The sequence below is a fragment of the Capra hircus genome, unplaced genomic scaffold, assembly GCF_001704415.2.
Source record: "Capra hircus breed San Clemente unplaced genomic scaffold, ASM170441v1, whole genome shotgun sequence".
Lineage (NCBI taxonomy): Eukaryota > Metazoa > Chordata > Mammalia > Artiodactyla > Bovidae > Capra > Capra hircus.
The window spans coordinates 1-13,648 of record NW_017215788.1 but is presented as its reverse complement, the minus strand read 5'-3'; the positions used below and the strand labels follow the sequence as shown (position 1 = coordinate 13,648).

General features: G+C 37.0%; 1 long non-coding RNA gene across 1 annotated transcript; it reads left to right on the top strand.

The window, feature by feature from the left end:
* The first annotated feature begins 10,477 nt into the window (after positions 1–10,477).
* Positions 10,478–11,036, top strand: LOC108635441. Its single transcript, XR_001917802.1, has 2 exons — positions 10,478–10,574; positions 10,989–11,036. It is a non-coding gene; the product is annotated as an uncharacterized LOC108635441 (long non-coding RNA).
* Positions 11,037–13,648: the final 2,612 nt, after the last annotated feature.

Here is a 13,648-nt window from a genome sequence, read left to right as displayed (position 1 = left end):
CCATTACATCAACATGAATCCACCACGGGTGTACACATGTTCCCAATCCTGAACCCCCGTTCCACTTCCCTCCCCATACCATCTCTCTGGGTCATCCCCAGTGCACCAGCCCTGAGCACCTTGTCTCATGGCATCGAACCTAGACTTGTGATTCATTTCTTATATGATATTATACATGTTTCAATGCCATTCTCCAAATCATCCCACCCCTCTCCTCTCCATAGAGTCCAAAAGACTGTTCTATACATCTGTGTCTCTTTTGCTGTCTTGCATACAGGATTATCGTTACCATCTTTCTAAATTCCATATATATGTGTTAAGTATACTGTATTAGTGCTTTCCTTTCTGGCTTACTTCACTTTGTATAATCGGCTCCAGTTTCATCCACCTCATTAGAATGGATTCAAATGTATTCTTTTTAATGGCTAAGTAATACTCCATTGTGTATATGTACCACAGCTTTCTTATCCATTCATCTGCTGATGGACATCTAGGTTGTTTCCATGTCCTGGCTATTATAAACAGTGCTGCGATGAACATTGGGGCACACACGTGTCTCTTTCAATTCTGGTTTCCTCAGTGTGTATGTTCAGCAGTGGGATTGCTGGGTCATAAGGCAGTTCTATTTCCAGTTTTTTTAAGGAATCTCCACACTGTTCTCCATAGTGGGCTGTACTAGTTTGCATTCCCACCAACAGTGTAGAGGGTTCCCTTTTCTCCACACCCTCTCCAGCATTTATTGCTTGTAGACTTTTAGATCGCAGCCATTCTGACTGGTGTGAAATGGTACCTCACTGTGGTTTTGATTTGCATTCCTCTGATAATGAGTGATGTAGAGCATCTTTTCATGTGTTTGTTAGCCATCCATATGTCTTCTTTGGAGAAATGTCTATTTAGTTCTTTGGCCCGTTTTTTGATGTGGTCGTTTATTTTTCTGGAATTGAGCTGCATAAGTTGCTTGTATATTTTTGAGATTAGTTGTTTGTCAGTTGCTTCATTTGCTATTATTTTCTCCCATTCCGAAGGCTGTCTTTTCACCTTGCTTTATAGTTTCCTTTGTTGTGCAGAAGCTTTTAATTTTAACTAGATCCCATTTGTTTATTTTTGCTTTTATTTCCAGTATTCTGGGAGGTGAGTCATAGAGGATCCTGCTGTGATTTATGTCAGAGAGTGTTTTGCCTATGTTTTCCTCTAGGAGTTTTATAGTTTCTGGTCTTACACTTAGATCTTTAATCCATTTTGAGTTTATTTTTGTGTATGCTGTTAGAAAGTGTTCTAGTTTCATTCTTTTACAAGTGGTTTACCAGTTTTCCCAGCACCACATGTTCAAGAGTGTCTTTTCTCCATTGTATATTCTTGTCTCCTTTGTCGAAGATAAGGTGTCCATAGGTATGTGGATTTATCTCTGGGCTTTCTATTTTGTTTCCATTGATCTCTATTTCTGTCTTTGTGCCAGTACCATATTGTCTTGATGGCTGTGGCTTTGTAGTAGAGCCTGAAGTCAGGTAGGTTGATTCCTCCAGTTCCATTCTTCTTTCTCAAGATTGTTTTGGCTTTTCGAGGTTTTTTGTATTTTTGTACAGATTTTCTATGTTTTCCTGCCACCTCTTCTTAATATCTTCTGCTTCTATTAGGTCCAACTCTTTCTATCCTTCAGTGCCCATATTTGCATGAAATGTTCCTTTTGTATCTCTAATTTTCTTGAAAACATCTTTAGTCTTTACCATTCTATTGCTTTCCTCTATTTCTTTGCATTGTTCACTTAAGGATGCTTTCTTATCTCTTCTGTCTATTCTTTTGAACTCTTCATTCAGGTGGAATAAGGTAGATTCCATATTTAAGGTGCCCCTTACATGCATGGAGGCAGTTCCTTGATGGCTCAACATTTAAAGAATCTGCCTGCAAGGCAGGAGACACAGGAAATACTAGTTTGGTTGCTGGTTTTGTGAAGATTCTGTGGAGGAGGTAATGGAAATCCTCACCTTTATTCTTGGCCTAGAAAATCTAATAGACAGAGGAGACTGGTGGGCTAAAATCCAAAGGATAGCAAAAGTCAGACACGACTGGGTGACTAAGCATGTAGCTAAAGCCACGGAATGTGTGCATCTGTAGATCAATAGTGTCCTATGAGTTCTTGCACAATAAAAATATTTTCTGTAGTTTAATACTTGGCTGTCTGGTTGTATGGATATAAAACTCTTGATTTTCATTTTTTTCTTAACTTTTATGAAAATGCCCTTCTATTATTGCCTTGGTTTTTTAGTTTCTTTGGAGAATTCTAAAGTCCTTCTATTTCCCCCCACCTAGAGCTCTGAGGAACTTCCCATTACCCTTACAGAGAAGACATGTTTAACCTCTCTATTCTAAATATGCAATATTGATGAGTCTCACAAAATATATATAGTTATGTCGTGACAGGCTGTGTCCAACTCTTGTGATCCCATGGAGGGTAGCCTGCCAAGCTTCTCTGTCCATGGTATTTCCCAGGCAAGAATACTCGAGTAGGTTTCTGTTTCCTTCCCAATACATCTATGCAATTACTCTATAATCAAGATGTAGAGTATTTTCCTCACCCCAAATGTTCCTTCATGCATTTTGAAGTCTCTCCATATTCCATAACTACACTATTTCTTTTTAGAGTGGAGGTTTGTGTTCAATGAGAAATGAACTTTTGAAGAAAAACAATAACTTTTTTAAAAAATATAAATTTATTTATTTTAATTGGAGGTTAATTACTTTACAATATTGTATTGATTTTGCCATACATCAACATGAATCTGCCACAGGTAACTTTTTCTTTTTTTTTTTTTTTCAACATTCTTTTATCAATAAACATTTAAACAATCTGTAGTTTTCTCTATGAAAAATAAGTTGTATGGAAATTTTAGCTCATGGAAATGTCCACAACTATTTTTATAGAAGGTATACATAAAAAAAGAAACATTATAATGTTGAAAGTGAAAATAGCACCCCATTTCACAAATTTGTTTAATTTTTCATATAGGATTTCATATTACTAAGTAGAATCTAGTATGACCAATAGCCCCAAATTCTTGTGTTTGGAGATAAAGACTCAAGGCTCCTTTAGGTCCTTTTGATTTGAGACATAAGGTGTGTCCTCTGGATTGGATTTTGACTTTTAATTTTACATTTTATTCTGAAAATGGTAATTTTTAAGGCAACGTTAAACATAGAAATAGCTAAACACCTGAAGTTAATCTTAACGTGATTGATAATTTTTTTAACACACATGTATGCCTGCGTAGCTACTATCCAGGACTAAATTGAGTAAATGTCCAACACAACCTCAGGTTTCCTTGTGTCTCGTCCCATTCTGTACCACACGTTACCTTTGTAGGCACCACCTTCATGATGAGGTTTTCAACCTTTCGAAAGCCTACCAATGAAATTATAAGATATGTACTTAGTGAGTGTGTTTCATTTTTTCCATTTACAAGAGCTGTGAGATTATCCCAAACCACTGTCTATCATTTTCTAAATTAGTGCATATTAATCAGTCATATGAAAATGCTACAAATGTTTTTATCCATTTTCTCAATGTTCATGGGAACAATTGCATTTTTGCCATTTATGAATAAAGCTGCAATGAACAATTCTGTATGTGTCTTTTTAAGGGATGCACTCCAGATCCTCTGGTGAGGGAGAGGTTAAGGGGAGAAACTTCCAGGTGCAAAATAGATGAGTCATAAACATGAAATATTCAGTGTGGAGCATATAGTCAATAATTACACAATTTTTAAAATCTTACTAGATTGTAACTAGACTTTACTGTGGCAATTATTTTGAAATGGACAGAAACATGGAATCACTACACTGTGTAACAGAAAGTAACAGAATGTTGTAGGTCAACTGTACTTAAAAGCACAAACAAATACTTTGAAAAATAAATCTCATTTGTGATTACCATAGGCTAGGCCTGGAGATAGGGGAACTGGATGAAGCCAGTCAAAAGGTACCAAATTCCTGCTGTGAGATAGATTAGTACTAAGAATGTAGTGTACAACATGATTAATATGACTAATTCTGCTGTATTTTTAAGTTTGAAAGTTAATAGGATGGTAAGTCCTGAGTTCTCATCACAAATTCTTTTTTCTTTACTTTTATATCTATATGAGATGATGGATATTCACAAACCTTATTGTTGTAATCATTTCAGGATATATGTAAATTACATCATTAGGCCATACACCTGAAACTTATGCAGTGCTTTATGTCAATTTTATGTTAACAAAATTAGGAAGTTGATAATCATAGAACCCATACATAAATAGCACGTAAGTGAAGGGATTGTGGCTATAATTTATATGACTGTTTTTAAGCTCTACTATAATTTTTTTCTAATTTATTCACTTTCCCTAGTCCCATGAAAATACGGATGACCCAAATGGCTGGTAGAAACTTCACCTACTGTCTTGAAATATATTATTGAAAGTTAGTATCTGATATATGGCTTTGGAGCCAGTCCATATTAGCCACAGAAAGTTGTGCACATAAGATATCAGGTGATGAATACAATAACTTATTGTGAAACTACCAACAGAAACAAGGTAGGGACATTTCAAAACTTTGAACTTTAATATTTACTAAATGGCACTAATTAACTAGCTTCATTGTAATGCATAAATTCAGTCACACTAGGTAACTGCAAATGAAGCAGATTTTTGAACCCTAAACAGTGCAACTGGAGTATTTGTGTGAATGTACCACTGGGAAAATCTAACATGTTGTTGTTAATCAATGTCCTTCTCACCTTGTGGTTTTACACTGCTCATGGACAGGGGTAAGTTGAAACCGATGTGAACACTCAGGCTTCCTCCTAAATATAACTATCTACTTTCCTTTGTGTGTATTTTTGATTGGAATAAACTGGTTTAAAATAGTCTGCACTGTGAGATAACCATAAGAATACCTTAATGGAAAAATGATCAGACATTCACCTAAAAGGGGAAAACAAATTGAATACTTTTCTATGTCATCTGAGTTCCACAGTGCAAAAAGGTACTTTATGTAGATTATGGGGTCATGTGAATATGCTCATGAAAATGTGAATAGAAAATGTGTCACAGAAAAGTAGATTATAATTCGAGAATGTTTAGGAGAGTCTTACTTGTAATATGAGAAAGCTCTGGAGAACAATGGTTATTGTTATACTTTTACATAGGGTGATTTTTGCAGGTTCAAATCTCATTTTAAATATGTTCATTTGACTGTATTGTGATTATAGCTTAATAAATCTATTAAAGGTCTTTAACATCACTGTTAATTTTTAAAAACCAGCGTAGGTACAAGATATATTTTCCTTTTACAAAATGTTGAAAGACAGTCTTAATTTCCAGTGTAGTGCCAATATATTTAGAATTCTTTTCAGAGAGAAATGTAAATGTTGACAACCTTAAAAAAATTGTCACTTTTAGTTTTAAACTTATAAGTTGTTATCATTAGTTATCTATTTTTTACACTCTTCCAATTCATCCCTCTACTCTTGGGCCCTCTTGCATCTAGACATCCATTCTCTATGCCTGTATCTCTATTTTTGCTTTGCAATAAGTTAATCTGTAGCATTTTTCTAGATTCTGTATATAAGCAATATTACACAATATTTATTTTTCTCTTTCTGACTTGCTTCTCTCTATGTGACAGTCTCTAGGTCTATCCATGTCTGCAAATTATGCAATTTCATAGCTTTTTATGGCTGAGTAATATTTCACTGTGTATATGTACCACTTCTTCTGCATCTGTTCTTTCTGTTGATGGACATTTAGGTTGATTCCATGTCCTGGCAGTTGTGGATAAAATAGATAACTAAGGAGAACTTACTGTGTATCATAGGCAGCTCTACTCAATGCTCTCTGGTGACCTAAATGGGGAAGGAAATCCAAGAAAAGGGGATATATATATATATATATATATACACACACATTCATATAACATATTCAGATTTGTTTTGATGTACAGCAGAAGCTAACCCAATATTTAAAAGCAACTCCAATGAAAATGAAAAACAAAAATCAAATTATATAAATGTATTAATATAAGTAATTAAATCATATTGAAAACAAAGATTTTACTCCCAAATATAAAACTTATATGTTCTTCATTATGATATATTTGTCTTTCATTTTCTTAATAATCCATTTGTCTTCAAGTTTTTGTAAATGAAAACTCTAATGAGTTTTATGATCCCTCGTGACATTCAAGATGTGAATAGAATATGCGTCACTCTGCATTATTCATCTCATAATTTGTTGCATGCTATTTTAGTCCATTTGGTAATTTTCTTCGTGAACAACATTTGCAGCACAATAAAGCTCCCTGTCTAGTCCTTAGTGTTACAATTAAAAGCAGCTCTGGCCCCAGATCACTTATAAGAAAGGCTGCATCACCATTATTCTTGCTGAGGAGCAGGCAGACATGAATTTGTTTCTCCTGATTCTCAGGTACATGAGTGATGGTTTATTAATCAGCTAGAATAAGATTACTGGAGAAGGCAATGGCACCCCACTCCAGTACTCTTGCCTGGAAAATCCCATGGGCAGATGAGCCTGGTAGGCTGCAGTCCATGGCATCGCTAAGAGTCGGACATGACTGAGCGACTTCACTTTCACTTTGCACTTTCATGCACTGGAGAAGGAAATGGCAACCCACTCCAGTGTTCTTGCCTGGAGAATCCCAGGGACGGCAGAGCCTGGTGGGCTGCCGTTTATGGGGTCACACAGTCAGACAGGACTGAAGCGACTTAGCAGCAGCAGCAGCCAGAATAAGACTACAGGCATATTTCCAAACAAGAGGAGAAAGAGTAGACAATATGAAAGAGAAATGTGAAACTTTGACAAATCTTCACCAGATATTCCAGTGCAACCCTTCTCTTCTCATTAACAACTAAACTCTTTCCAAAAGTGGTCTTAAAGCTAAATGTTTGAATATTTAAGCAAAGTTTTTCTTCCATAATTTATGGGTGCACTTATGAAATTTTTAGCATGCAAAATAATTGTAATATCAGATTCAAGCCATTAAGTAAAACTCACATCAACTAACACCTATTGTTGTAGACGCCTGCATGCCTGCACGCTAAGTCGCTTCAGTCATGTCTGACGCTCTGCCTCCCCATCGGCTGTAGCCCACCAGGCTTCTCTGTCCATGGGATTTTCCAGGCAACAATACTGGAGTGGGTGGCCATGGCCTGCCTCCAGGGGACCATCCAAACCCAAGGATCAAACCTGCCTGTACTATGTCTCCTGCATTGGCAGGCGGGTTCCTTGTTTACCACTAGCACCAAGTGGGATGCCCATTATATTAGATACATAGTCCTAATTAACCAATTTTCCAGAAAACACATTGGCTTAAGATAATACACTTCCATATTCTTAGAGCTCCTGTGGGTCAAGAATAAAGAAAGGGCTTCGTTGGCTAGTTATGTATCACTCTGTTTGGGAGGCAACTGGGTAATGGCCTGGGCCGCTGTTACCTGGACACTCAGCTGGGCTGGAGGCTTTGCTTCCAAGTTGGCTCACTCTCTTAGCTTTCGGGGAGGCCTCAGCACCTGACTACATGGTCATCTGCGCAGGTTGCTTGAGAGATATCTAGCTTTCCTCAGGGCCAGTGACAGCAGACAGGGAGGAGGAAGCCTCCACAGCAGGTATGAGTTTGTCACACTGTCACGTCAGTCATGGGTAATCATGAGAAATGGTCACTAAGTCCTGGACACTCAGAGGACTTAGGCTCTAATATTTGGAGAGAGGAGTGTGGAAGGCATTGTGGACTTTCCTAAAACCATCACATATAGAAAAATGTCAGGTCAACTAAACAGAGTATTTTCTGGGGATGCTTCCTTTACTTCTCAACTTCTTTCCTGCCTCTTTTGTAACAATACTCTTTTTTTCTAACAAGTACATCATAACATTTTTGGCAAACTTAAACCAGTTATTACAGGAAAGAAAACTGTAACTTTATAAAACATGTCAATGACCTTAATAGCAATCGCAAGTATAAATCTAAAATGATTTTTCGAACCACAATTTCTTTAAAATGAGTGTTAACAGTATTAAACAGATTTCAATCTATATAAGAATTATACTAAAGATATTTAAACTTGTTTAAGATGGATTTATGAAAATGGTGCTGTGTGCTTGGTCCCTTAATCATGTCCAACTCTTTGCAAACCCTTTGGACTATAGCCCTCCAGGCTCCTCTGTCCATGGAATTCTCCAGGCAAGATTACTGGAGTGGGTTGCCACTTCCTTCTGCAAGGGGAATATGATTGACCCAGGGATCAAATCTGCATCTCCCCTTGTTTTCTGCCATTACAGGTAGATTCCTTACCCACTGAGCCATAGGGAAAGCCTATGAAAATGGCAGATCAACCCCAAATGTAATTTACATCACAGCAAAGTTATCCCACAAGGGACCTTGTAAAGTTCATGTAGACAAGATGAGGAATTGGCCAGTTAAATAGCTTATCAGATATTCATAATTTCATTAAATAAGCTGATTATCAGATGGCAGGATTTTGTTCTCAGGCCTGCTCCATTGCTGTTTTGTATCAACAACCAGTTTAATGGAGCAAAGGAGATGTGGCCTGAATGATCCTGAGGTACTGAAAGTGAACCCACATTAGGACAGGTTCATCACTCAGAAAGATGCCCATGTGTGAGGTTGGACTCAATAACATGATATTTAGCTGTGATAATTGTAAGATCCTGGGCCTGGACCATAGGAATAAGCAGCACAAATACAGAATGACTAGAAACACTTTTAAAACTTAGTGAATACTTTTTCAGTCAATTTTGAGATCAATCTGAGCCAACACTATGATGGACAGCCAAGCCTGCTCATGAGACCGGAACTTGTATTGGTAGAAGTGTGAGAGGAGAATGAGGTTGTTCTGAGTCCTGACAGAGTCAGTGCCACTCTGACCATAGTGGACTATGTATGTGCTTCAATAAATGATCTGGTTAGAGAGACAAAGACAGATTCACATGTGACCAAATAGAAGAGAGGAGGGAAATAGCTCAGGGCAGTGACAGCAATGATGTTTACTTTTTAATTATGCCCTCTTTGTGTACCTTTTGGAAGTGAATCTCAGTGGATTATTTTACTAATTCATGTTCTATGAGGCATCAAAATGAGGTGAATAACTGTACTAGATCTGAACTCAGGTAATCAGGACTCAAATCTCTCCTCTACAATGTAATGACAAAGTTAGTTGAGTTCTTTTCACTTGAGTCCTGCAAATATAAACACTCAAGCTTGCCAACATGGCATTATTGTTAAATACACATATCTTGACATACATGGTGAAATTTGTAAAATTCAAGGATTAAGAGAAAGTATTCTAATCTACAGAAGTAGTGGGAAGAAACCTAGACTGTTACTTAAGAGGAATCAAACTAAATAAGCATTTCAAACTAAAAAATGTAGAGAAGCTTCAAAAAAGTGTGGGAAATCTATTAGTGATGAGAGATGCAGACTATAGGCCATGAGATTGTATAATTGACATGTCTTTGTTAAAGGGATTAAGATATGCAAAGATTCAAAGTTTATAATTCACTTAGCATATAAGTGACAATTACTCAATATATATTAAAAATAAATTGTAATTATGTTATACCTCATTTAAAATATTTGTAAGAAGTACTGAAAAAAATGCATCATTCTCCAATTAAAATTAGACACAAGCATTCAAGGGTTTCCCTTAATCTTAACCATTTGGAAAATTAAGAATTATTGATTGTCCATTTCTCCAATTAGATAAGCAAGGGAAAAGATGCCTAATATCTAGTTTGAGTGATAAACAATAATGTTACTTTCCTGTGTGGTTAGAGCCATGAAAATTACTGTGATTCTCTATATATATCACATGTTTCCAATAAACAGAAAATTAAAGTAATGAACGTTAATTGGAAAAACAACAACACTGTTTTCTTTCTTACATTGATTTGGTCTGAGAAGAAGTGTCAGGATGTTGTTTCTGATTAGAATGGAATAGCAAGAAAAAGAAGTCAAAATGAGCCACAAGACAAAATCTGTACTTTCATCTCTTGACTAAGATGCTAATTTAGTCAACTATGGTTAGCACTTCTCTATTTAAGGAGAATTCATTTATTAAGTCTCTATAGTTTTCAACCAAGAGAATCTACATACAAATTTTATATGATATGACTCACAAGACATAATTTTGACCTTCAATATCAAGGACATCTTTATGTATTTCAATCATCTGAGTTTTCTATAACCTCTTTTCCTAGAAATCATAATGTAGTGAGTGTAATTAACTGAACAAGAATGTAATTCATAGAGATAATGTTAATTTCTTATATAATTTAATAATAAGGTAAAGCATTATTTCTACTTTTTTTACTCCAAGGGAAACACTGTAATTATCCAGTAATAAAACATGGACGGCTTTATCATTCATACAGAGGACGCTTTCCAGCACGTGTAAATCAACAGTTTTCTCTATAACTGTGATCAGTATTTTGTGTCTCCTTCACAATATTCCTCAGATTACCTGACTTGCACAGCAGAAGGATGGTCTCCAGAAGAACCATGCCTCAGTAAGTAAACCTATTTAAGTTTATATGCATAAATCTTTGAAAGAGTGAAGAGACAAAAGTAGACAACTGAGTAAAGTGTTGTGTAACAACAGCAAGGCCAAGGGATGAGTTATATGAAAAAAAAATCCAAATAGATCTTCCCTTTACTAGAGGCTCTTCATGTAAATCCTGTGAGATAGAGACTTTATAAGAATATCTGCATCATGTATACGTACTTTAATCATAAATGAAATAAAAATAATATGGAATGTTATTTTCATTTGTAACAATGGTGGTAGTAACTTTCATTTTTATTGTTACATATCATATTTGAATGCTAGTGCATTCACATTTAAATTCTAGAAGGTTAATCTTTAAGGTTCTATTTTAACAAATTTATGTTTTTTTCTACCATATTATTTTTATGATCCTTAGGAGAATGTATTTTCCATAATTTGGAAAATGGATATAACCCAAGTAGTGAAAAAAAGTTCTACAGGGTGAAACTGTAAGGGTTCGGCTGCTATCATGGCTACAGTCTTCAAAATTATCGGAACATAATGACCTGCACAGAGAGTGGCTGGTCTCCTCCTCCCAGATGCATCCGTGTCAGTGAGTAAACTGGGCTGAGATCCCACTGTGTTCATAATTTTCTAAGACTCTGCTGTTTTATTCACTCCAAAAGTTTATATCAACCTCTTGTTTTGCCAAAGGACATATTTGATGTTATTTTTTACAAGTGTCTATGAGTGTACCTATGGACTTCCTGATAAGTATATAACAAAATACATGTACCTATTGATAGACATTGCTCAAGAAAATAGGAAAAGATCCACAAGAAGAAACCTGTAATAAGAGAGTGAGGTTAGAAAGATGGCAGGAGTCTCACTGTCTTTCCTGATATAAACACAGACTTTGACCATCATTTGTGGATAAGAGGATCTTTGTGGGGGTCCAGGAGTCTAGCAGAGACACGACAGCATGCTGCTAGAGCACAAAAGATGGAAGACTGGACGCATCACTGAGGGTTAGAGCAGTAGCCTCATTTTGCCCTTGAGGTGGCACTGCTTAGTGCCAAGACAGTCTCCTCAGCACAGGATTTTACCTGTGGGGGAAAATAAGAGCATGTGAGCAAGTGCCATGTCCTCATCTTCCAGCCCTCTTCTCTCTCCCCTTATCCAGGACACTGGGGTCACCTGCATGGCTGGGGATGGGGAGAGGCCAGGAGCACAGCATCCAGGGCTAGAATCTTCAAGGGACATGGTTCTACTGACCATGTGGAGACCCAGCAGGGAGCCCCAAACCATTGCAGACACCGTGCTTGTGGTCCTGCTGACCCTGGGCCCCTCATCTCATCCACATCCCCTCCCCAGGCCAGCTCCCTGTGTAGGCCCCACGGTGGCAAATGAACATTTGCAGATGGCCTGTGGACATCTAGAAGCTAACTGGTCCCCGTGGGTCTGTGAGAAAGCACACAAATGTGAGCATTTGGCATTGCCCCAGGGAAGCAGCCAGAAAACTGTCGGCACAGAGACTGTCTTTGCTGCATTGATAGAAGCATACGAGCTTCAGAATTCTCTCCTAGGAGGAATTGAGTACATGGGACAGGTGTGTCCTTAAGAAGGTCTGAAAAAGTCTTCAAAATCCCTATCAGTGTGACAGTGTACTTCCCTCCCCAGTCAGTCTGTAAAGACTGGAGGGAGTGACTGCTTCGTTAAAGGCAAACACAGCTACCTGAGACTTCAAGGGACACAGACATCAAAGACTAAAATGTTAACAGAGAAACACGATAGTTTTTCAGTTACTGTCCCCAAATAATGGATATGGACGATTTGTCTGATAAGTCAAAGTAATTGCTTAAGAACTTCATTGAGATAGAAGACAACAGTGGAGAAGGAAATGGCAACCCACTCCAGTATTCTTGCCTGGGAAATCCCATGGACAGAGGAGCCTGGTGGGCCACAGTCCATTGAGTCTCAATGAGTCAGACACAACAGTAGCTACTTAGCATGCACTCATGCATTCCTTTATATTTTGTGTAATTATTGATAGATAAATGTGTTAATACTATCCTTTGTAACAGGATGTTTTATAGTTCCCTAATTCCTTTTCTCTGACTGCTTGCCTTTGTGAATTCATGATTTTTGTTATAGTAGTGTAACAATACTACTGTAATTTTTGTTATAGTAGTATGTGTTAACAAACTTCTCTTTACCGTTTGTGAATCTAGTATGGATTCCTGCTTTATTTACCATGAGATTTACATCAAGCATCTTTCAGAGAGAGCAGTGTGTTTTATGCTGATAATATATGAGCACAACCATATATTAAATCTCCTTCCTTTTTCCCTTCTCCATTTTATCTTTTTGATGTCATGATTTGCCTCTTTTATAATGTGTACTTAATTAAAAAATAATTGTAGCTAGAGTTACTTTTATATTCTGGCACTTTAACTCTTAAATTGTTAAGTGTTTAACATTCCATATCAAAGTACTATAGTGTCCTGAGTGTGAGTGTGCACTTAAATTTACCATTGTACTATGTATTTTCATGGAATTAATTAGCATTATTTCACTTTAGCTTGAATAATTCCTTTTAGTGTTTCAGTAGGGAAGGTCTGTGTGCCTGCTCAGTTACCTCAGCTGTGTCTGATTCTTTGTGACCCTATGGGTGGCAGCCTGCCAGGTTCTCTGTCCATGGGCTTCTCCAGGCAAGAATACTGAGTGTTGCCATGCCCTCCCCAGGAAGGTCTAGCTGTGTTCAATTTTCTCAGTATTTTTGGTCAGGTGAAGTCTTTATATTGTTTTCTTTTCTGAAGGATATTTTCAAATATTCTTCTTTTGGCAGTTTTTTCTTTCAACACTTGGAATATGTCATCCCATTTTTCTCCTGGCCCACTAGGTTTCTGCTGAGAAATATTCCTAGATCCAAATGAAAGCTCCTTAGTAAATTCCAGGTCAGGAAGCAACAGTTAGAACTGGACATGGAGCAACAGACTGATTCCAAGTAGGAAAAGGAGTATGTCAAGGCTGTATATTGTCACCCTGCTTATTTAACTTATATGCAGAGTACATCATGAGAAACGCTGGCTGGGT